General features: G+C 41.3%; 1 protein-coding gene across 2 annotated transcripts in view; it reads right to left on the bottom strand.

Annotated features, from left to right (window-relative positions):
* Rnf24 (ring finger protein 24) overlaps nucleotides 1-20,624 on the bottom strand; it is a 63,396-nt gene extending 42,772 nt beyond the window's left edge. For both annotated transcript variants that reach the window (XM_070006842.1, XM_070006843.1), the window contains exon 1: nucleotides 20,501-20,624. The gene's annotated coding sequence lies outside the window, so the exon portion shown is untranslated. The remainder of the gene's footprint in view (nucleotides 1-20,500) is intronic.
* Nucleotides 20,625-22,539: the final 1,915 nt, after the last annotated feature.

Genomic DNA, 22,539 nt, shown 5'->3' with positions numbered 1-22,539 from the left:
GTCCCTCAGCTCTTCAGCTCAAGGCTAACGCTCTACCACTTGAGCCACAGCACCACTTCCGGCTTTTTTCTTTTTGCTTATGTGGTACTGAGGAATCGAACCCAGGGCCTCATGCATACAAGGCAAGCGCTCTACCACTGAGCCACCTTCCCAGCCCCTTTTTAAAAGTTTTATACCTGCAGAATGTATACTTTAAAAGTTATATAAAAATTGACTTACCAACTTTTAGGTATGGCAGCCATTAAAAACTGTAACTACGTTGGTATAAAGAACATTTAGTATTTAATTTGAGAGCCCTGATAAAAAGGAAAGTGTTTTTATATGAAGCTTTTTTAAGGTTTTGTGTAACAATTTAGAATATCAAAAGAATGTGACAGGTATCTGTCATGAATAAACAATGAGAACAAAGTACTTTTAGGTGTTTTATAAGGAGGCTGTTCTATTGTCTTCCTGGCTTTGTATGTCTTCTATACTGTATATATTGAATGAACTATACCAGAAATGTAAAAATTGTATTAAAAATTATAACTTTAAGAAAGAAATGTACTCAACACTTGACTTACGTAACTGTACCCTTTACATCACCTTTACAATAATTTTTTTAAAAAAAGACCCTATGTGAACAAATAAGACAAGTATGGTACTTCATAGACAGGAAGATCACCATCCCAGACAAACCTGGGGAAAAAAAGCTAGACTTTATCTAACAAATAACCTGAAACAAAAAGGGCTTTTGGGGTAGAAGGGGTAGAAGGCTTACCTAGCAAACTCAAGGCCTTGAATTCTGAAAAAAAAAAATCATCAGCAAAAAGGGTAGTAAATCAGAGAAAGCTCTATGGTAATAAGTAGGTTCTAAGGAAGATGCCACGACAATAGGCAAGTCAGCAAGTCTTTAATTTCCTATCCATAAAATGAGGATCATTACAACATCCAACTCATGGGTGTGCCTGGCATGTGGTGAGCTTAAAGTCTCTTAATGTTCTGGTGCAAGGTTGGTTTGGGGGCTAGTGTAAAATTTCCTGAATTCAAAATCCTTTGGGCTTGAGGTACATTTCTAGGCCTCTCTGAACCACAGTGGAGTCCATACAGAGAAAATTTAATACCTTCAAATAATTCTTTTTCTTTTGGTGCTACTGGGGTTTAAACTCAGGGTCTTATGCTTGCTAGGAAGAAGCTCTACCATTGAACCATGCCTCCAGATCTTTTTTGAGCTGGTTATTTTTAAAGTAAGGATTTCATTCTGCCTCAATACATGCCTGGACCATGACTGACCTATTTTAGGCTTCCTGTTTTACTGGAATGACAGCTTTCTAAAGTGACTGTTGTAAAGTATGGAATTGGGGGAAATAGATATTAGTTTAGCAACATTTCTTCCACAACGATTTCTAGATGGCTAATCTGTATATATTAAAAGCCTATCCTTTTGGGGATCTTATTTGTGTAAATGGAAATTTTTATGGCCATAAAACAGTATCAAAGGGGGCTGGGAAGGTGGCTCAGTGGGAGAGCGCTTGCCTTGCATGCGTGAGGCCCTGGGTTCGATTCCTCAGCACCACATGAGCAAAAAGAAAAAAGCCGGAAGTGGTGCTGTGGCTCAAGAGGTAGAGCGCTAGCCTTGAGCTGAAGAGCTAAGGGACAGTGCCCAGGCCCAGAGTTCAGGCCCCAAAGACCGACCGGACAAAAAACAAAAACAAAAACAGTATCAAAGATGTTCATGACTAATTCAGCAATTTTCAAATAGCTATAAATCCAGAAAGCATATAGGCTGTTCTTATGAACATTGATGCTGGTGATAATTACCTTAAATTTCTAAATATTACAGTCCTAGCTACCCCCAAGTCCCTCTTTTATCTACTATGATCACTTTGTTCCCCCTTTTTAGAAAGACATAGGAAAATCCTATCTTTAAGATAATTTCAGGCAGAGGATGGACCAATGAAGGCAATAGAGCAGAAGAAGCATACTACTCTTCAATATTATGAGAGGTAAATCTGTTTGTGCTGATTTTGTATTTTGAAAAATTCTGAAAAAGTTATAATCATTCTGGAATGGTGAATAACCTCTCTCTAAATGCTTTCTTAAAGGGTCACAATATTACTAGTCCTGGAAGCTCTTTTTACTTTTTAAAAACATTTGAAAAGACTACTATTACAATCTTCATCATGCAAAGCAGTATTATTTGATTTTATACATGATTATGTTAGACTACAGTGATGTTTACACCCTAAAAGATCAGGAATGAGAGAGAGGTTTAGGAAAGATGGACTCTTAAAGTAAGATCACTGTGTACCTTTGTTTGGGTTATTCCCTGCTTGATTTTTGCTAAGAGTTACTGGACTGTGTGGAAAAAGTGCATACTAACTCAACTCATAAAGGAATCAGTTCATACACCATTCAAACCAGCGAACACACCTACCAAGTTTCTCTTGAATGATCCCCTTGCACAAACCCAATTACAGAAAAGAAAGTGACATATTGGAAAGTGATGTTTTTACTACATTGTTAACCTTTCTTCTCTAAAAGGACATTCCCACCTACAGAGTTAATATTAGCTATCACAAACATGGAAGCTTCCCTTAGAAAAAGGGGTAAATGGCCAATGCCATTGTTTTTCTCTTTTGTTCATAATGAACAATATGGTGGCAGAGTGATGGGTTTGCCTTCCTCTCCTGGTTCCTCCAATATTTGTTCTTTCTTTCTACTGTGATTAGAATTTTTAGTTGGGTACCTGGCTTCAATTCTCACCCTTCCTGTAGCTATGCTTGTTCACATGTCTCACCTTTGGCCAATGCAATGAAGAATGTGAGTGTCCCGGAATCTTGCTTAATATAAAAGCGCTGGCAGTTGCTTTTTGTACCTTTTGCTCCAAACCTTTCCCCATACTGTTCTCTGGAATGTAGATCTTATTAAATAAGATCTTATTTATAAACTATCTTATTAAATAAGAATGGGGCCTACAGGCCGGGGATGCAGGTCAGTGGTAGAGTACTGCTTAGTATGTGTAAGGCCCTAAGTTCTATCCACAACACTGCAGGAGTGAGAAAGAGGGACAGAGAGAAAAAGAGAGAGAGGGGGAAAGAGGGAAGAAAAAAGGAAAGGGGAGAGACAGGAGAAAGGGAGAGAGGGGGAGGAAGGCAGGAATGGAGGGAGGGAGATAGGGAGAGGGAGAAAGGAATGTTGAAGGAAACATAAATAGAAGATCCCTTATGACATGAAGCTGCATACCAGATTTGTGTCAACTTTACATGAACAGAAAAAATATTAATCTTATTTTAAACCACTTACCATTGGGATTTCTTTTTTTAATAAGTTATTTTATTGTGAAAATACCATACAGAGGGGTTATAATTACATGAGCAAGGTAATGAGTACATTTCTTATCAAGCATTGTTGCCTCCTCCTTTGTTTTTCCCCTACCATCCCTGCCCTCCCATCTCCACTGTTGGGATTTCTGTTACAGCTAAACCCATCACATACACTGATGTTCTAGGTCAGTGCTATTTTAAATCATTTTTAAGTTACAAACCATTTAGCAGACCAGATCACAAATCCAAGTTTTAGTTCAGAAAAATCTGTTTTTTGCTAAGACTATATATACTACTAGCCTTCTGTTATGGCACCCTATTAGGACACTAATTAGAACACAGAAAATTTTACTTATAATCTTATGGATATGACATAGGAAGTAGTCAGGGACCACCAGCAATTTGTAAACTAATTATCTGTCCAGAACCACAGAGTTAAGACCTTCAGCACTAATTATGCATCACAGTCCAACCATTGTACTTTATAGAAGAAGAAACTGAGGCACATAGAGGCTAGCTTTTCAAAGTCAAAAGGCTGGCTTTTAATTTTTTAACAACATGCATACACTTGGGTGAAATATGCTTTGAGGATTACTTCTATATATTTTGTTTCCATAATAGAGGCTGAATATATATATATATATATATATATATATATATATATATATATATATATATATATATCCGTTATCTGAATTGTACTGAGTTTCTGATTTTTTCTGGAATTTATAGGGTTTGTTTGTGTATATATAGTGATAATCTCTGAGATGGGATCCATGTCTAAACATGAAAGTTGTTTATGTTTCATATGTACTTTGTTGTTGTTGTTTGTGGGCTTGAACTCTAGGCCTGGGCGCTGTCCCTGAGCATTTCAGCTAAGGCGAGTGCTCTACCACTTGAGCCACAGCACCATTTCTGGTTTTCTGGTGGTTAATTGGAGATCAGAGTCTCACAGGCTTTCCTGCCTGGACTGGCTTTGAACACTGATCCTCAGATCTCAGTGTTCTGAGTAGCTAGGATTACAGGTGAGCCACTGGTGCCCAGCCTTCATACATACTTTTATATCTACAGCCTGAAGCTAATTTTATACAATATTCTTAAGATGCCTGTTGTTTTGTCTGTGTCTTGTCACATGAAATCAGCATATAATTTTCTACTTTTGGCATCATGTTGATATACTCAAAACATTTCAGATTTTGGAGCATATTAAGTTTCAGATGTTCATATTAGAGATGTTCAACTTATAATATACAGTAACTGGTTGTCCCAAGGTAAAATATCTAGCATTTAATTCATAAAATTCATATATTGACTAAATGTAATATATAGATGTAGACATAGCCTGGGGCTGATGGCTCACACCTGTAATCCTAGCTACTCTGGAGGCTGAGATCTGAGAATCACAGTTCAAAGCCAGCTGGGGCAGGGAAGTCTGTGAGACTCTTATCTCCAATTAACCATCAGAAAATTGGAAGTGGAGCTGTGGCTCAAAGTGGTAGATTGCTATCCTTAAGCAAAAGAGCTCAGGGACAGCACCCAGATCTTGAGTTCAAGTTCCACAATTGACCAAAAAAAAAAAAAAAAAACCAAAATGCTAGACATTTTTATGAATAGTTGAGCTAAGTAGAACAGCCAACAGGAAAATCAGTTACCAGAGGAAAATAGTAAATATAGATGACAATGGTACAACAGTTTCACTTACAACATTATTATCCTCTGTATTGAAAGATGTACCAACAATCATGACATTATTCGTGTACACAAAAGCAGCTAAAGGGGCTGGGAAGGTGGCTCAGTGGTAGAGCACTTGCCTTGCATGCCTGAGGCCCTGGGTTCAATTCCTCAGCACCACATAAGCAAAAAGAAAAAAACCGGAAGTGGCGCTGTGGCTCAAGTGGTAGAGCGCTAGCCTTGAGCTGAAGAGCTGAAGGACAGCGCCCAGGCCCAGAGTTCAGGCCCCACGACCGGACCCCCCCCCCCCAAAAAAAAAAAGCAGCTAAAATAAGTGATGGGACCTGGATCTCTTTCACATTCTATACTGGAACACAATTCTTTAGTCTACAGCTACTGTAACTTCTTAGAGAGCTATGCAATATGCTAACCATTTTCACATCATCTGACAACCACTAGAATGGAGCCTCTGACCAGGCCTGGCTCAGCAATAGGCAAAGCTGGTGCATAATGCACAAATCATATTTGTGAAAAGGAAAGAACTGAGACATGGTGAAGATGATTTCTTTTTCTATTTACTCTTTCCATTGTTCTATCCTCACATTACAACAATCATTATCAGGAAAGCACTTTATTACTGAAGCTAAACTACATTCACAATACTCTGAAGTATTCAAGTGAAATTGTACCCCTCTAAGACTGTTTAGGCACAGTTAATGGACATGCCAGAACTTGCACAAATCCCAAATGCTTTCTACTATATCATTCTATCTTTTCTTTCTTTCTCTCTCCCTTCCTCTCGTTCTTTCTTGCTTGCTTGCTTGCTTCTTCTCTTCCTCTCTCCTTTTCTTCCTTCCCTCCCTCCCTCCCTCCTTCCTTCCTTCTTTCCTTCCTCTTTCTTTCTTTCTTTTCTTTCTCTTCCTTCCCCTTCTTCCTTCCTTCCTTCCTTCCTCTTCTTTCTTTTTTGCCTTTATAGAAATATACTTGGAACTTACTGAACAAAAAAATACATACTTAAGTTTTTAAGAGGGTTGGAAGTTAGCCTGAATAAAATCTAAGTTCAGGCACCACTGATTTCACTGCATTTGTGGGAAGTTATCTTTGCCTGGAAAAAGTACTGAAATTCCTCTGAGGAGCCAGTTTCCTTCAGCTTTATAGGAACTTTTAAGTCAAATCATATGAAACATGTCAGAAAGAGTTTAAAATGACCTCAAATCTAATAAATTCAGAATTGAACTATAACTTAACTTCATTAAATGCAGTGTATTCATCAAGTATTTCTAATAAAAATATGCATTTCTGTAAGTTCATACCAGAAAATACCTGGCACAGAAGATATTTGGCAAATCAAAGATGAATAAAAGTTAGATAGAAAATTCAAGCCGAATACCAGGTAAAATAATTAAAATATTCTTTGTGTGTGTGTGTGTATGTGTGTGTGTGTGTGTGTGTGTGTGAGTAGTAGTAGTAGTAGTAGTGGGGTTTGTGTGTGTGAGTAGTAGTAGTGGGGTTTGAACTGAAGGTCTCTGTTAAGCAGGCACTCTACCATCTACATAATATCCCCAGCCCTCTTTTATTATTTTTTGGTCGGTCGTGGGGCTTGAACTCTTGGCTTGGGCGCTATCCCTCAGCTCTTTAGCTCAAGGTGAAGGCTCTATTGCTTGAGCCATGGCTCAATTTTTTGTTTTTTGTCGACAGTGGGGCTTGAACTAGAGGCCTGGGCGCTGTCTCTGAGCTTTTTTGCTCAAGGTTAGCACTCTACCACTTTAAGCCATAAGTGCCACTTCTGGTTTTCTGGTGGTTAACTGGAGATAGAGTCTCACAGACTTTCCTGCCCAGGCTGGCTTTGAACCGTGGTCATTAGACCTCAGCCTCCTAAGAAGCTAGGATCACAGGCATGTGCCACCAGTGCACTGTGGAGATGGAATCTTAAAAGACTTTTCTGCCTTAGCTGGCTTCAAACTGTGATCATACTGGACTCAGCCTCCTGAGTAGGTAGCAGGTGAAGCCACTAGCATCTGGCTTAAATAGGTGGGTAATGAAAAAGAGGAATGGTAGGAATATATAACAATAATACTCAATGTACATTACATACAAGAAAACTGAACTAGGCAACTTGAAGAGGTAAGTGGGATGGGATAGACAGGGCACAGAGTGATGAAAGGGATGAGTCTAATCAAGATTCATTGTACACATAAGTTGACATTAAATTGAAACCCCTTTGTACAGCAATTTGAAGAATATAAAACAAAATATATTCTTAGATTTTTAACTTTTTTGTGTGCCAGTCCTGGGGCTTGCTGTCCCTGAGCTTTTGTGCTCAATGTAGGTCACTACCACTTTAGCCACAGCTCTATTTCTGGCTTTTTTTTTTTTTTTTTTTTTGTCAGTCATGAGGCTTGAACTCAGGGCTTTGGCACTGTCCCTGAGCTTTTTTGCTCAAGGCTAGCACTCTACCACGTTGAGTCACAGGGCTACTTCTCATTTTCCAGGGTTAATTGGAGATAAGAGTCTCGTGGCATTTCCTTCCCAGGTTGGCTTCAAACTCTTTTTTTTGGGGGGGGGGGTCCGGTCATGGGGCCTGAACTCTGGGCCTGGGCGCTGTCCCTCAGCCCTACCACTTGAACCACAGCGCCACTTCCGGCTTTTTTTCTTTTTGCTTATGTGGTACTGGGGAACGGATCCCAGGGCCTCAGGCATGCAAGGCAAGCGCTCTACCACTAAGCCACCTTCCCAGCCCCTGGCTTCAAACTCTTATCCTCAGATTTCAGCCTCCTGAGTAGCTAGGTTTACAGATGTGAGCCTCTGGTGTTTGGCCAAAAAGATATTCTTGAAACAATGCAAAGCTGAACTGGGTCTAGCTGTAATGTGACACGAAGGGGTAATTATTACTATTTTTAGGTATAAGAATGACACTTTTATAAGGAAATGTCTTTAGTTTCTAGAGATGTCTGGAATTTGCTTTAAGATATTTCAGCAAAGAAAGGTAAGATAAAAAGATACATGAAATGAGTAAAAATCCTTGTTCATTGCTGAATTTGAGCAATGGGCATATAGGTGTAATTTCCACAGTAATATCTACTTTTGAGTGTTTTTACAATTTGTATATAAAATGAATGAAAATCCTTGTTCATTGCCGAATCTGAGGAATGTGCATATAGGTGTAATTTCCATAGTACTCTCTACATTTGAGTGTTGTTACAATTTGTCATAATAAAAAATTAAAGAAAAGAACCTTACTAGCAGAGAAGCTTGAGTAGCAGTATGTTAAGTCCATTAAGTAGTATTAATCTCAGGTACTAAACAAGGGAATCAGTGAAAAAACTTTCAGTGTGGTTCTTTAGGTACAAGTTGAGTGAGTTATATGGAAAACATCCATTTTCTTCTTGTACAATGTGGTCAGACACTATATGATATAAATATTGTTTTACTTCTGAAGTAGGTGACCTAACTAAAAACCAATTGTACAGAACAAGCAGTTCTATAGAATAAACTTTTTAAAAACCCTTTAGGAATGCAGCTGTCCATTTTGCCTCTCACAATTGTGTCATGCTTTTATTATTCTGGAGTCCTAAATGGATGGTAGTAGTGAATTGAACTACAGAAAACAAGTCACAGCTGCATTCTGAATTGAATGCTGTGAGGTCTTGCTTAATCATTTGTTTCCTTTTCTAAGAATCTATAGCCTCCCTCACATCCATTTTGAAATAATATTTTAACTCTTAATGTGTGACATTTACAATGTGATTTTCATACAGAGCTGACTAAAGTTCTTTGGAGTTCACTTTTCATATTATCTTCTAAGTTATTCAAAGCAAAAAAGAAAATCAATAGCCTCCTATAAATACTTCAAAACATTCCATTCCTAATAGAACAGTGGTTTTTAACCTTTTTTTTTTTTAATGTAAGAGATGAAGAAAATGTATTAGCAAAGGAAAGAATAAAATCATCCTGAAGTAGATACACTCACATTTGATAAGAGGTGCAATGGGTACTCTAACTCCACAGGTATTTATGGTGAAAAGTACATTGAAATGTGGCTCAAATTCATCTTAGGATGAATGTTCTCCTTTGATCAGATTTAATCCTTTTTCTTAAAGACTAGTTTTTGTTATTGCTGTTTTTGTATTTGCTGTTCTCTATTTTGTCTTTTTGGAGGGGCACAATGGAGCAGAGGGGGAAAGGAATGGAGGAAGGATGAACAAATACAATCATAGTATTAAATACATAGTATATAAAGAAAGAACCAAGCAATTTATGGGCAGGGATAGGGAAGATGGAGGGAAGGGGGTGACATTGTCCAAGAAGTATTAGATTCATTACCTGACTTATGAATTGTAACCTCTTTGTACAACTCCTTAATGACAATTTTTTAAAAAAATTAATGAATGCCTATTAGATGAAAAAAGAATATCATATGAATATCTTCTCATAGGAAAAAAACACTAAATATTTTTCAAAGGGTCTTATAATAGCTCTAAGGGCCTTAATTAGAAACTCTTGTCATGGGTAAGCAACTCTAGACCTAATACAAATTTATCAGTCCAACACTAAAGACAACCCAGACTTTGGCCTATTCTTCACTATTTCTTCACCACTGGCCTCATTCTTCACTATTTTTCATAATATCAGACTTCAGTAACAAATGAGTTAGTTTTGGTAGATACTGTCCTATCTATTTTTCACTGTCCGTATATCCCAGGCTATCCCAAACCATCTGGTAAAGATCTGTTCATCACTCATGATCTATCTCAAGTAATATCTCTTCTGGGAAATAAGTCGTCCTATAAAGTTCATTTGCCTGTCTTTTCTATATTTTCAATATTTTCCACTATTTTGTATCTTGGTCTTTTGAATACTTATCTAAGTTGGGACTTCGTACTACAACAGTGGTAAAGATTATCACGAAGGAAAATTTTGTTCTCCATTGTGGGTTTAAAAGTAACTCCCCAAATGGTATGAGCATATCTTAACCTCAAATACCTGTGCATGTGACTGTATTTGAATGAAGGGTCTTTACAGATGTAATTAGGTCAAGGATCTGGAAATAAGACCCTTTTGGATTATTTAGGTAGACATAAGAGAGAGAAATATTTCTCTCATAAGAAAGAGAAATTGAAAAAGGCCTCATGAAGATAGAATGTGTGGAGTCACCAGACTGGAAAAAGGAAGGGATCTCTCATAGGCTCATTGGGGGGTGTTCAGCATCCTGGCTGACACCATCATCTCCAACTTCTTGATTCGAGAACTGTGGTGGAACAAATTTTTGTTATTATAAACCATTAATTTTGTGATAATTTGTTATGGCAACTTTAAGAAATGAATTTATCACCTTTGTCTCATTCTAATTCTGAAGAGTCATTTTTATTTACTGCAGTAGTTCTGCAAAAAGCATTTGAAGAGAAAAAGAAAGTTTAGATGCTTTTCTTTCCATATTTCCTTCTTCTCTAGCCATTCTCTGCAAAGATCTCTGAACTTCCTTTAGAAACAAAAGCCTTCCAGAAGTGTTAGAGCAGGATAGCATCTGAATAACCCTGTGACAGGTTTGTAAATAGCTCCTAGCTCCTTACTTGTGAAATGTGAACACTTCTTTGATATTTAGTTTTACCATCCATGTTTTTTTTTTTTGTCGGTCGTGGGGCTTGAACTCTGGGCCTGGGCGCTGTCCCTCAGCTCTTCAGCTCAAGGCGAGCGCTCTACCACTTGAGCTACAGCGCCACTTCCGCTTTTCTGGTGGTTTATTGGAGATAGGAGTCTCACAGTCTTTCCTGCCCGGGCTGGCTTTGAACCGCCATCCTCAGATCTCAGCCTCCTGAGTAGCTAGGATTACAGGCATGAGCCACCAGCGCCCGGCTACCATCCATGTTTTGAGAGTTGTTGTAAAGAGTAAACAACACTTGTAAAGGTTAACTAGTATGAAAAAAAGATTTTTATCAGTTTAGTACTATCTCTGGCTATTGATACTGTACTGTACTTAAAAAAAAAACTCTTCTACCTTTATTAGTAAGCTTAGCCTTACACCCATAAAAATTAAAGTTGTATTAAACTTTCCCAAAGCTAATTCATAACTTTCCATAAGGCTCCCCCCCCCCCCCGCCTCTTTTTGGTCAGTTGTGGGGCTTGAACTCTGGGCCTGGGCACTGTTCCTCAGCTCTTTAGCTCAAGGCAAGAGCCCTACCACTTGAACCACACAACCATTTCTAGCTTTTTCTGTTTATGTGGTGCTGAGGAATCAAACCCAGGGCCTCTTGCATGCAAGGCAAGCACTCTACCACTGAGCCATGTTCCCAGCCCCAAGGCTCCCTTAGTATAATCTAAGCAGGGATCCCTCTCCCTGCAGGCTGGCTCTAACTTCTTGTAGAAAATATCATAAAGGCTTGGTGCAACCCCAGTGTTAGACTGTCCTTAAGAGATTGGGGGACCCAAGTTGGCTTTCCCAAGAGTGGCTAACCAAAAGTAAGGCTACTGGCCAGCTATTTGTGTGCCAGCTAGCATGGAACAAAGTGTCTAGTTCCTACCTCCAGAGTAGAGGAGGCTTAGCCAGATGGCTTCAAAGGAAGACTAGTTGGAGTGCTCACAATTCCTTTCAACCATCTGGCATTCTTTTAGAACCTTCACTTTACCCAACAGTAGACTAGGTCTGAAGTGCTCAGATCATTGTGTGAGTCCCCACTACCTACCTAAGTCAATTTAAGAAAAAACTGTTTTCACTTTTAGCTTGTATATATTTAAAACAAAAGTTTTTAATTAGAGTATATTAACTTACCAAAGGAGTTTCATGGTGATATTTCTAAACATACATACAACGTACTTTGATCAGATTCACTAACACCATTGTTCTTTTTTATTGCCTCTTATTCATATGATTTTAATAGGTTTCATTATTCTATTTTCATACATATACATAATGCTCTTAGATCATATTCACCCCCTTATGCCCTCACTCCTTCCCCCTCCCACTCATAGTCTCCAATATTATCTATCTTAAAATCTGTGATAGTAACACAATTATTACATGAACCTCAAAAATAAAAATTGAAAGCCGGGCGTGGGTGGCTCACACCTGTAATCCTACTTACTTAGGAGGCTGAGATCTGAAGATCACAATTCAAATCCAGCCTGAGCAGGAAAGTCCAGAGACTCTTATCTCCAATTAACCACCAGAAAATCTGAAGTGGTGCTGTGGCTCAAGTGATAGAGTGCTAGCCTTGAGCTGAAGAGCTCAGAGACAGCATCCAGGCCCAGAGGTCCAAGCCCTATGACTGACCTCCCCCTCCTCAAAAAAAAAATTGAGACAAATAATATGGGAACAAGTTACAACAATTTGACATGCAGAAAAGAATTCCCTAAGGCTGACAGAACTTAACACCTTTCTAAACTCTTTTTATTTTATTTTTGGGGTCTGGTCGTGGGCCTGAACTCTGGGCCTAGGCGCTGTCCCTCAGCTCTTCAGCTCAAGGCTAGTGCTCTACTACTTGAGCCACAGTGCCATTTCTGGCTTTTTTTTTCTGCTTATGTGGTGCTGAGGAATCGAACCCAGGGCCACATGCATGCAAGGCAAGCACTCTACCACTGAGCCACCTTCCCAGCCCACCTTTCTAAACTCTTATAAAGCTTATTGCTACATATATTTAACTTTACAGCTAGCTTCTATGAAAAAAATAATGTTTTATAGTTACTTAAAAAAACTGATGACATTTGGGTATTTTGAAAGTTTAGGTAAGAAATCAGAAAACTTATTAATATGAAGAAGGAACCTCATCTTTGAGCAAGCCAACTAAACAATAGGAGTTGGCTTGAAATAAAAATATTTTATCAAATGATCAAAACAATTTATCAAATGACCAAACTGCTAGTTAAGAGCTATACTCATCTGTCAACTGAAGATCATTTTACCAACCTAACAAGGGGCAATCTAGGGAATAGAGAAGCAAGGAATGAGAAAACAGACAAAAACAAAAGTAGCTGAGTCATATTCATAGCCAACATATCATAGCAGATACAAGCATTCTGAAATAAGTATTAAAGAGACCAAGTCAGAGTCAAATATTATAAAGTGAAAGATTAACAATTAGTTTTCATTGAGTTCACTTCCATTCTAAGACTCAAGTTCAGCATTTTATGTGTTAAATTTGGCCATACAATAAACACACGAAGTACATATTATTTCCATCTTACAGATGAAGAAACAGAGAGGTGACAAAACCACCCCAATCACGTGTCAAAAAATGAAAGAGATGAAGAAATTCAATTCCAACAGAATCCAGGTGCAAGACTGCCAGTATTAAATCTTCCTTATGAAACAATATAATTCAATTTAACCTAGGGGAATTTTTTTCCCATAGGGGAAAATTTAATCATTAATATAGTTGTCATTTTTTAAAAGTTAAACATTTTTTAATTTAAGTTTTTTATTTCTGTTGGTTGTGGGGCTTGAACTCTGGGGCTGGGTACTATCCCTCAGTTCTTCAGCTCAAGGCAAGCGCTCTACCACTTGAGTGCTGTAGCGCCATTTCCAGTTTTCTGAGTGGTTTCTGATAAGAGTCTCACAGAGTTTCCTGCCTGGGCTGGCTTTGAATTGCCATCTTCAGATCTCAGCCTCCTAAGTAGCTAGGATTACAGGCGTGAGCCACCAACACCTGGCCTAGTTGTCATTTTTTTTTCTTCAAATTTTAAGTGTAGCAAAAAGTCATAAGGAATTAAAAAATAAATGAAAACAGAGCTATTTTACCAGGTTCAAAATGTCAGCTGAGCCCTTTTTGCCCATATATTGAGTAGGTGATAAACAGGGTAGATGAAGTCCCTGCCTTCCTACAGCTGACATTCCAGTGGGGGTAAGAAATTAAAAGATCAATCAACATGAGAATTTCACATAGTGATAGGTAATATATAGGAGGCAGGGAGAAAATCTAGGGTTCTCCTTTGAGACATTTTCACTATGCAGGTAAACAGAAGAGGAAGAATGGGATGTGGGGGAAGTTTTTTGTCATTTGCTATTCCACATTTAAAGATGGAAAACATGAGAGCATGTGAGTATGCTGATTGGGATAGGCCCATAGAAAGATGATGATATAAGAACAGGCTCAAATACAGGAATTAGGTTTGAGGAGTACAAGAAAAAGATGAAGAGAAAGAGCATAGAGGAGTTGATCTCTGATATGAGAAAGAGTAAAAACATGGGTCCTAGGAATGGCAGATTTCTAGTTTTGGTGAGAAGAGAGGGGCTTGTGTCTGAAATCTCCTAAACCCTCAATGAGGTCTGAGTCCAGCTTACCTGAGTAGGGAAGAGGTGGGCTGCTGAGAAGTTGACTGAGTGGGGCGAAGCTTTGAAATACAATAATTACAGGGAAAACAGGCTTATTAGCAAATCAGTGGTAGCTTTTCTGGGTGGTGCTGTGTCAACTTCAGATGTTTGGTTATAAATCTGAAGTCCACTAATCATAAAGCCAGATGAACTTTAAATAAATAGAATAAATACATAGCAAACATTTATGTGCAAAAAGAATATTTAAAAACATGCATGAAGCCAGGCGTCAGTGGCTCAGGCCTGTAATCCCAGCTACTCAGGAGGTTGAGATCTGAGGATTGTGGTTCAAAGCCAGCCTGGTCAGGAAAGTCCGTGAGATTCTTATCTCCAATAAACCACCAGAAAACTGGAAGTGGCGCTGTGGCTCAAGCAGTAGAGTACTCGCCTTGAGCTGAAGACTGCAGGAACAGCGCTCAAGCCCAGAGTTCAAGCCCCACGACTGACAAAAAAATGTAAGGAACCTGACAATGTCCAATTAAGCTTTTGTCTATATAGCTCCCTTTGTTTTCATCTCTTTACTACAGAAATTCTTACAATCTGTCACATTTAGTCATGACATATTTAATCATGTAGCTTAAACACAGTTTCTTTTTGGTCATAAGTGGTTCTTCATTTCCAGAAGTGAATTCTTTTAAAATGTACTTGATAGATAACCTTTATGTAGATTACAGAGATGATTTCATTACACTGAAAACTCTGATGTTGTTCACTGATATTTTCATTTATGATTCCATTTAAAAGTTAAAAGTTAAAAAGGGCTGGGAAGGTGGCTCAGTGGTAGAGTGTTTGCTTTGCATGCATGAGGCCCTGGGTTCGATTCCTCAACACCACATAAGCAGAAAAAACAAAAGCTGGAAGTGGCACTGTGGCTCAAGTGGTAGAGTGCTAGCCTTGAGCTGAAGAGCTGAGGGACAGCGCCTAGGCCCAGAGTTCAGGCCCCATGACCGGACACCCCCCCAAAAAAAAAAAGTTAAAAAAGAACATAATATCCTCCACCCTCCCTAAGGAATACACATGCACCTTGGGTAATATATTTTAAATTGCCTGAACAGCTGTTACAAGGCAAATGGAAGATGGATGCTGGCCTGATGGCACTGGGTACCCAGCAAGTCCAGGTGTATGTTCTTGACCATCCAGTTGTGTTCCTGACTCTAAAGATTCTGGCAAGAATTCATACCTCTTGATGGAGGCATGTCCACAACACCAAAAGTAGTATCAGTGACATGGTGTGGGGAGGTTGGAGGGAGGGAGAAAAGGAAAGCAAGAAAGAGAAAGAGAAAGAAAGATTACTAATAAGGAAAACACATGATCCAGGAAGTTGGGGATCCAACATAGGGGGGTGGCCAAAATTCCCAAAATAATGACAAAGGAAATCCTAAAATGAGAGCTGAGCAATAATTCAGAAAGCAAACCAATCCACACTGGAGTAGGGGAGAGAAGGACCAGTACCACCATCTCCCAGGAAAAAGAAATGAAACTGGAGTGCTTAACTGAAAATACTGAAAGATTATCAGTTCTATCAGAGGGTTTGAGGATGAATTAGTGTCTGAGAGTAAGACAAGCAAATTGAAAAAAAAAAAAAAAAGAAAGCAGCATATATTTAATTAAAGAGAAACAAAAGTTGTACAAGAAGAAAATGTAGCATATTGTCATAGTCATATAAATACTGAATACTGACTTAACTGAGAATTGTAAAGCTTTTTTTTTTGTCCTTTGTGGGGCCTGAACTCTGAGTCTGGCTGTCCCTCAGCTCTTCAGCTGTAGACTAGCGCTCTACCTCTTGAGCCTTAGCCCCACTTCCAGCTTTTTCTGCTTATGTGGTGCTGAGGAATTGAACCGAGGGCCTCATGCATGCAAGGCAAGCACTCTACCACTGAGCCACCTTCCCAGCCCAGAGAATTGTAAAGTATGAGTAAGGATGAATGATGGTTGTGTCTAAATTCTCAATTTCCAAAACAGAAGTCCAGGGCTAGGAATGTGGCTTAGTGATAGAGTGCTGGTCTGGCATGCATGAAGCCCTGGGTTCGATTCTTCAGTACCACATACACAGAAAAGCCAGAAGTGGTGCTGTGGCTTAAGTGGTAAAGTGCTAGCCTTGAGCAAAAGCAGCTCAGGGACAGTGCCCAGGCCCTGAATTCATGCCCCAGCACTGGCAAAAAAAAAAAAAAGAAAGAAAGAAAAAGAATAAAAGTAACCAAAACAGAAGACCATGTGTGATATCCAAAGATAAAGAGCCACGGAATAGTTGTATAAATATTAAAAACAAGATAAATTAAAAAGTACCAGAGGAACTGCTAAGAATTGACAGAGGTTGAGAGGTTGAATCTGTCAACGACTGATTAACTAATTGAGGTTGATTTTTTCTGTTGTTGTTGGTCATAGGGCTGAACTCTGGGCCTGCGTGCAGTCCCTCAGCTCTTCAGCTCAAGGCTGGTGCTCTACCACTTGAGCCACAGTGCCACTTACGGCTTTTTCTATGTAAGTGGTACTGAGGAATAGAACCCAGGGCTTCATTCATGCTAGGTAAGACCTCTACCACTAAGCTACAACAATTATAATAAAGAATGCTCAACAGAAAAATTTTTTTATTTTTGTTAGCATACATTGTTGGAGGCTAATGGTACCAAGTTTTGGTTAACAAAGGATCAACATATATTTCAACCATCACAGAAATAACAATATTAGTATTCTAATGATTATAAATAGTACATTTACTGCTAAAAAATTTATCATACTATTTAAGTGTTATAAAACTACTTTAGAATATTTCTTCAGGGCTGGGAACGTGGCTCAGAGGTAGAGCGCTTGCCTTGCATGCATGAGGCCCTGGGTTCGATTCCTCAGCACCACATACACAGAAAAAGCTGGAAGTGGGTGCTATGGCTCAAGTGGTAGAGTGCTAGCCTTGAGCTGAAGAGCTCAGGACAGTGCCCAGGCCCAGAGTTCAAGCTCCACGACCAGCAAAAAAAAAAAAAAAAAAGAATATTTCTTCAGCTGGGTGTGGTGGCTCATACTTGTAATTCTAGCTACTCTGAAGGCTGAGATCTGAGGATCTCAGTTCAAAGCCAGCCCAGGCCATGAGACTCTAATCTCCAATAAACCACTCAGAAAACTGGAAGTGGGGCTGTGGCTCAAATGGTAAAGTGCTAGCCTTGAGCTGAAGAGCTCAGGGACAGTGCCCAGGCCAGAGTTCAAGCCCCACAACCACCACCAACAAAAAAGAATATTCTTCAATTACCAGAAACATTAACCTCTGGGTTGATAAGCATTGATTAATAGGATACCCTATCACTTGAGCTATACCTCCAGCCCAGCTTTTTGCTGGTTAATTTGGAGACAAGAGTATAGCAAACTTTTCTTCCCAGGCTGTCCTCAACCAAATATCCTCCAGATCTCAGCCTCCTCAGTAACTAGGACCATAGGCCTGAGCCACAGCACCCAGCTAACTTTTACTAATTTTAACTCATACAAAAAAACAAAAAAAGAGGGGCTGGGAAGGTGGCTCAGTAGTAGAGTATTTGCCTTGCATGTATGAGGCCTTGGGTTTGATTCCTCAGCACCACTTAAGCAAAAAAAGCCAGAAGTGGCACTGTGGCTCAAGTAGTAGAGCGCTAGCCTTGAGCTGAAGAGCTCAGAGACAGCGCCCAGGCCCAGAGGTCAGACCCTACTACTACAACAACAACAAAAAAAAGAACTTGAACGTGGTATCATAAGGTAAAAATTTAACCAAGAATAATGGATCCTGATACAATGCGAAAATTTTCCCCTTCAAATTAAAAGCAAATGTTTTAAACAGAGAAAATGTACTTAAGCAGATGTTACGGAGGTTTACATTTCATTTTGCGCTGGAGGAATGAATAGGTGTGACTGAAAAATAATCTTAAAGAGAATCTTTAAAAAAAACACTCCATTATTCATATCATTCAATATAATTTATTTTTGCCACCACTATTTTGAATCAAAAGAAAATAGAAATATTCTCAAAGTATGGAGTATGTGTGTGCCAGTGTTGGGGCTTGAACTTAGGGTCTGTGCTGTTCCTGAACTCTTATATGCTCAAGGCTACTGCTCTACCACTTAAGACACAGCTCCATTTCCAGCTTTTTGGTAATTAATTGGGGATAAGAGTCTCAAGGACTTTCTCACCCAGACTGGCTTCAAACTAAGATCCTCGGATCTCAGTCTGGTGAGTAGCTAGGCTTATAGGCATGAGCTACCCATGCCAGGCCTCAAGTTTTTGTTTTTTTTTTAAATAACTTAGTTAGCTAACTTCTTAACACTCTACAAAGTTAGAAGGGCAAAAAAGAAATGGAAAAGCATCATCCAACCAAAGTAACAACTACCTTTTTTTTTTTTGTCAGTCGTGGGCTTGAACTCTGGGGCTTGGGCGCTGTCCCTGTGTTCTTCAGCTCAAGGTGAGCACTCTACCGCTTGAGCCACAGCGCCACTTCCGGTTTTCAAGTGGTTTATTGGAGATAAGAGTCTCATGGACTTTCCTGCTGGGCTGGCTTTGAACCATGACCCTCTGGTCTCAGCCTCCTGAGTAGCTAGGATTACAGGCATGAGCCACCAGCGCCCGGCTTACAACTACCTTTTAAAATTTAAATAATTTGGTTTAAAAATAATATAGCAAGGAATAGCTAGCTAGTGCTACACTAACAACTTTTCTATTTGGTCCACATTAACTGTAACTTCCCATAACCTTATCAAGACCACAAATTCAGGCAGGCAGTCCCACTAAGCAAAATCTATGGGAACCTGCAAAGCTTGCTCCTTTCTCAGGGGATGAAGACAATGAAAAAAGGTGTTTTCCAGTAGTCCTGTAAGAGGAGCCATTGAGCTGGGCTGCACAACCAGACAACAAAACAGGAAAATTCAGATCAAAGCAAGGGCGCATGCCAGGGTAATAAAGCAATAAAATCCTTTGCCAAAGAATTAAGAAGAAAAAAAAAACAGCAAAGAGATGGAGGGAACCTGCTGGACCACCTTCTTATTAACACAGGGAGGCAAGAAGAAACACAATCTTTCTGTACTTAGAAGCCAAGAAAAAACGTCCTAGATATGTTGGAGTATTCCTTCAGACACGTACACAAGTACAAAGACACATGATCAATGAATTAACCCCAGAAAGCAGGGTCCTGTACAATGGAGTATTGCCACTGTACACAGATGAGTCTAGAACCATTAGCCAAATCCCAGAAGCGTTGTTCTAAAGATAGACAAACGCGAGAAGACAAACATGCGTTTTCAATGAACAAAACTGTTTGTGTTTTTTTTTTTTTACAGTGAGAAACCAGGAACTGCGGTTTGAAATAACACCTGGGACAGGAGGAGGAGAAGGGAGGCAAAGGTCTGAAGTTATTATTATTTTGTTTCTACCACCCTCGCCTTTCTTTTCCATTTTTTTTTAACAATCTCAGATTCTCTCAGTTCATAGGACACACACACACACACACACACACACAGAGTTAGATCTCGGGAAACAAAGAAGGGTCCTTTAATTCCTTGGCCTGCGGGAGCACTCACGCCTCTCACCCCTCCCCACCCCCATGATGAGGTCCCCCATATGACTTTCATTAATGAGGGAGCCAAGGCGAGAGGTCTCGCCGCAGACCACTGCCAGGCGCACGGTGACAACCAGGCAGGCGACAGGCACCACAAAGAAAGGAGGAGGGACGCTCGGCACCAGGAAAAGCCAGCCAACGCCGCGCCCCCCAAGGCGCGTCCCCACCGCCGACACCGCGGCGGCCGGCAGCCGTCCCGGCCACCCCGCGCTTCCTCCTCCTCCACCTCCTCGCTCATTCCCCCCCACCCCCTAGTCGCCTCCCTCGCCCCGGGGACGCGACACCAGGGCTCGCGCGAGCTGGGCGTGCGGGGGGCCGCGGACCTGCCCCGGGTCAGGAACCTCCCAGGTGACAGCTCCGCGCCTCTCATTGTGCGGGACTCAATCTCACCGCCCCCCCTCCCGCCCCCGGGATGCGCCAGACCCTCCTCCGCATCCCTCCCGGGCTCGGGGCCGCCGCGTCCGCCCTCCCGGGGACACCCCGAGTGTGTGTGCGGGGAGGTGGCGGGCGGGGGGCGGTGGAGGCTGCAGGCCCGCGGGGTTCTTCAGCATCCCGGACCTGAGCGCGGACCCGGACCCGGACCCGCCCCGTTCCTCCAGCCCCAGCCCGAGCACGGCGGCCCTTCACAGCTCGGTCCTCCTTCCTTCACTTACTCTGACGGGCGTGCGGGACGGTCCGCGGGCCAGGGGCAAGTTGCGTGCGCAGGACGGCGAGCGGCGAGTGCCCGTGGGGACACCGCGAGGCTGAGGTGGCAGAGACAGGACTGCGGGCGAGCGGCCCCCGGCGAGGGGCGGGCCCGGCGGGGGAGGGGGCGCCGCGCCTCTCATTCATGCAGCGGGGGCGGGGTGAGGAACCCGGATGCCCAGTCCCCTCCCACTCCTCTGAGGGCGCGCGGCTTCAGCGTCTGCAGTGCGCACGCGCAGCCCTTGTGGACCTGGGCACGGTCTCCGCCCTGCTAGTGCCCTGTCCCAGCGCTCAGCAGGGTGGCTTAAGCTCGCTGCTCAATTGTGTGGTGGGTTTTCTGTTTGCTTGCCTGTTTGTTTTGCATGCCCTGTGTCTAACAGTAAAAGATGGAAGCTTCACCTCTTTTTCTTTTGTCGGTCATGGGGCCTGAAATGGGGCCTGAACTCTGGGCCTGGGCGCTGTCCCTCAGCTATTCAGCTCAAGTCTAGCGCTCTACCACTTGAGCCACAGCGCTACTTCCAGGTTTTTCTGCTGAGGAATCGAACCCAGGGCCTCATACATGCAAGGCAAGCGCTTTACCACTGAGCCACCTTCCCAGCCCCTCTTCATCTCTTTACTTAGAAATCCCTAGGAACACACGGATGAGTCCGAGAGTAGGGTACCATCTCCTTACGTAGGGGGTTGGTGCACACTGCCCTCTCTGTCTGCCCTTCCTGCAGCAGGACCATGGTGATGGATGAGACCCAAACTCTGCCCGGATAGTGGTCAGAAGTATGTACCAGAAACAATGCACCCCTTTATTTAATTGCATCTATCTAGTTCTCTCAGCCGGCTCTCATTCCTTGGGACAAGAAATTGTAACTTCAAGCCTGATGTGTGTGTGTGTGTGTGTGTGTGTGTGTGTGTGTGTGTGTGTGTGTGTGTGTGTGTGTGTGTGTGTGTGTAAGGTCTTGACCCAAACTAATCACAGTGCAGTAGGATCTACAGAGGCTCCAAGAATCTGTGGGGCCATTCTTGTTTTCAGCTGGTAGTTTATTCTTGTTCCTAGCCCCTTAGCTTTTGGAGCTGGAAACTTGTAGCAAAGCCCTGTAGAGTGTGGGGACTCGGGTCTTGCAGAAATGATTGTCTACTTTTCCAAAGTTCCCATGTCCCTCTGCAGTTCCCCTTCCTTTACTCTTCAGGTAAACCATGAATAGTAACTTAACTTTGGAAAGCAAAAGCCATTATTCATTCCTCCTGCTTTGGCAAACCATAAACCTCCAAGGAAAGAGGGAAGAGGAAACGAAACATCAGCGATCATTTCAAGAAAAATACCCTTCTACCCAATGGTCATAGACAGTCACAATCCTCCAAGGTGAATGAAGGCTACAGGCATGTGTGAGTGAGAGTATAGGGCTTTTCTATTGGAGCTGCCTGTCCAGGGTTGTGGACCCATGTCCTTCCAGACTCAAGCCAGAAAGCTGGATCCAATCCCTAGTCTTTTTGCTCTCTGTTGCTGTTTGCTGTTTGATACTTTTCACTGTCTAAATCAGGTTTCATTTCTCCCCTGGGCAGACACCTCAATCTATTTCCATGCAAATCTATTTGTATGATATGCAAATCTGGTGTGTTTCTGTCTTTTTCTTTTTCCCTACCCCATCTGACACCTTGAGACTCATTTTCCAGTCATTTTCGGAACAGCACCCTTGATGAACATGATTCTTGCGGATCCCTCTACTAGGAAGGAAACATCTAGCGAGACGCAAATGTCTTTTTCCTCCAAAAATTCTCAGAGTATTTTTAAGGCAGTGAAAGTACTCTGTATGTGTGTGATACTGTGATGGTGGGTACATGTCCTTGTACATTGTGCAAACATGTAGAGTGTCCAATCACTAGAGCGAGTCCTAATTTAATAAGCCATGGACTTTGGGTGATAAAGGCATGTCAGTGTAGGCTCATCAGCTATAAAGAATAAACCATTGTGTTGGGGGTGGCAGAGGGAATAAGAGATTCTCACATTGCTGTTACC

The sequence above is a fragment of the Dipodomys merriami genome, unplaced genomic scaffold (genome assembly GCF_024711535.1).
Source record: "Dipodomys merriami isolate MVZ:Mamm:240054 unplaced genomic scaffold, mDipMer1.0.p SCAF_7, whole genome shotgun sequence".
NCBI classification, from domain to species: domain Eukaryota; kingdom Metazoa; phylum Chordata; class Mammalia; order Rodentia; family Heteromyidae; genus Dipodomys; species Dipodomys merriami.
The sequence above is the reverse complement of the archived record's forward strand: the minus strand, read 5'-3'. Positions and strand labels throughout refer to the sequence as shown.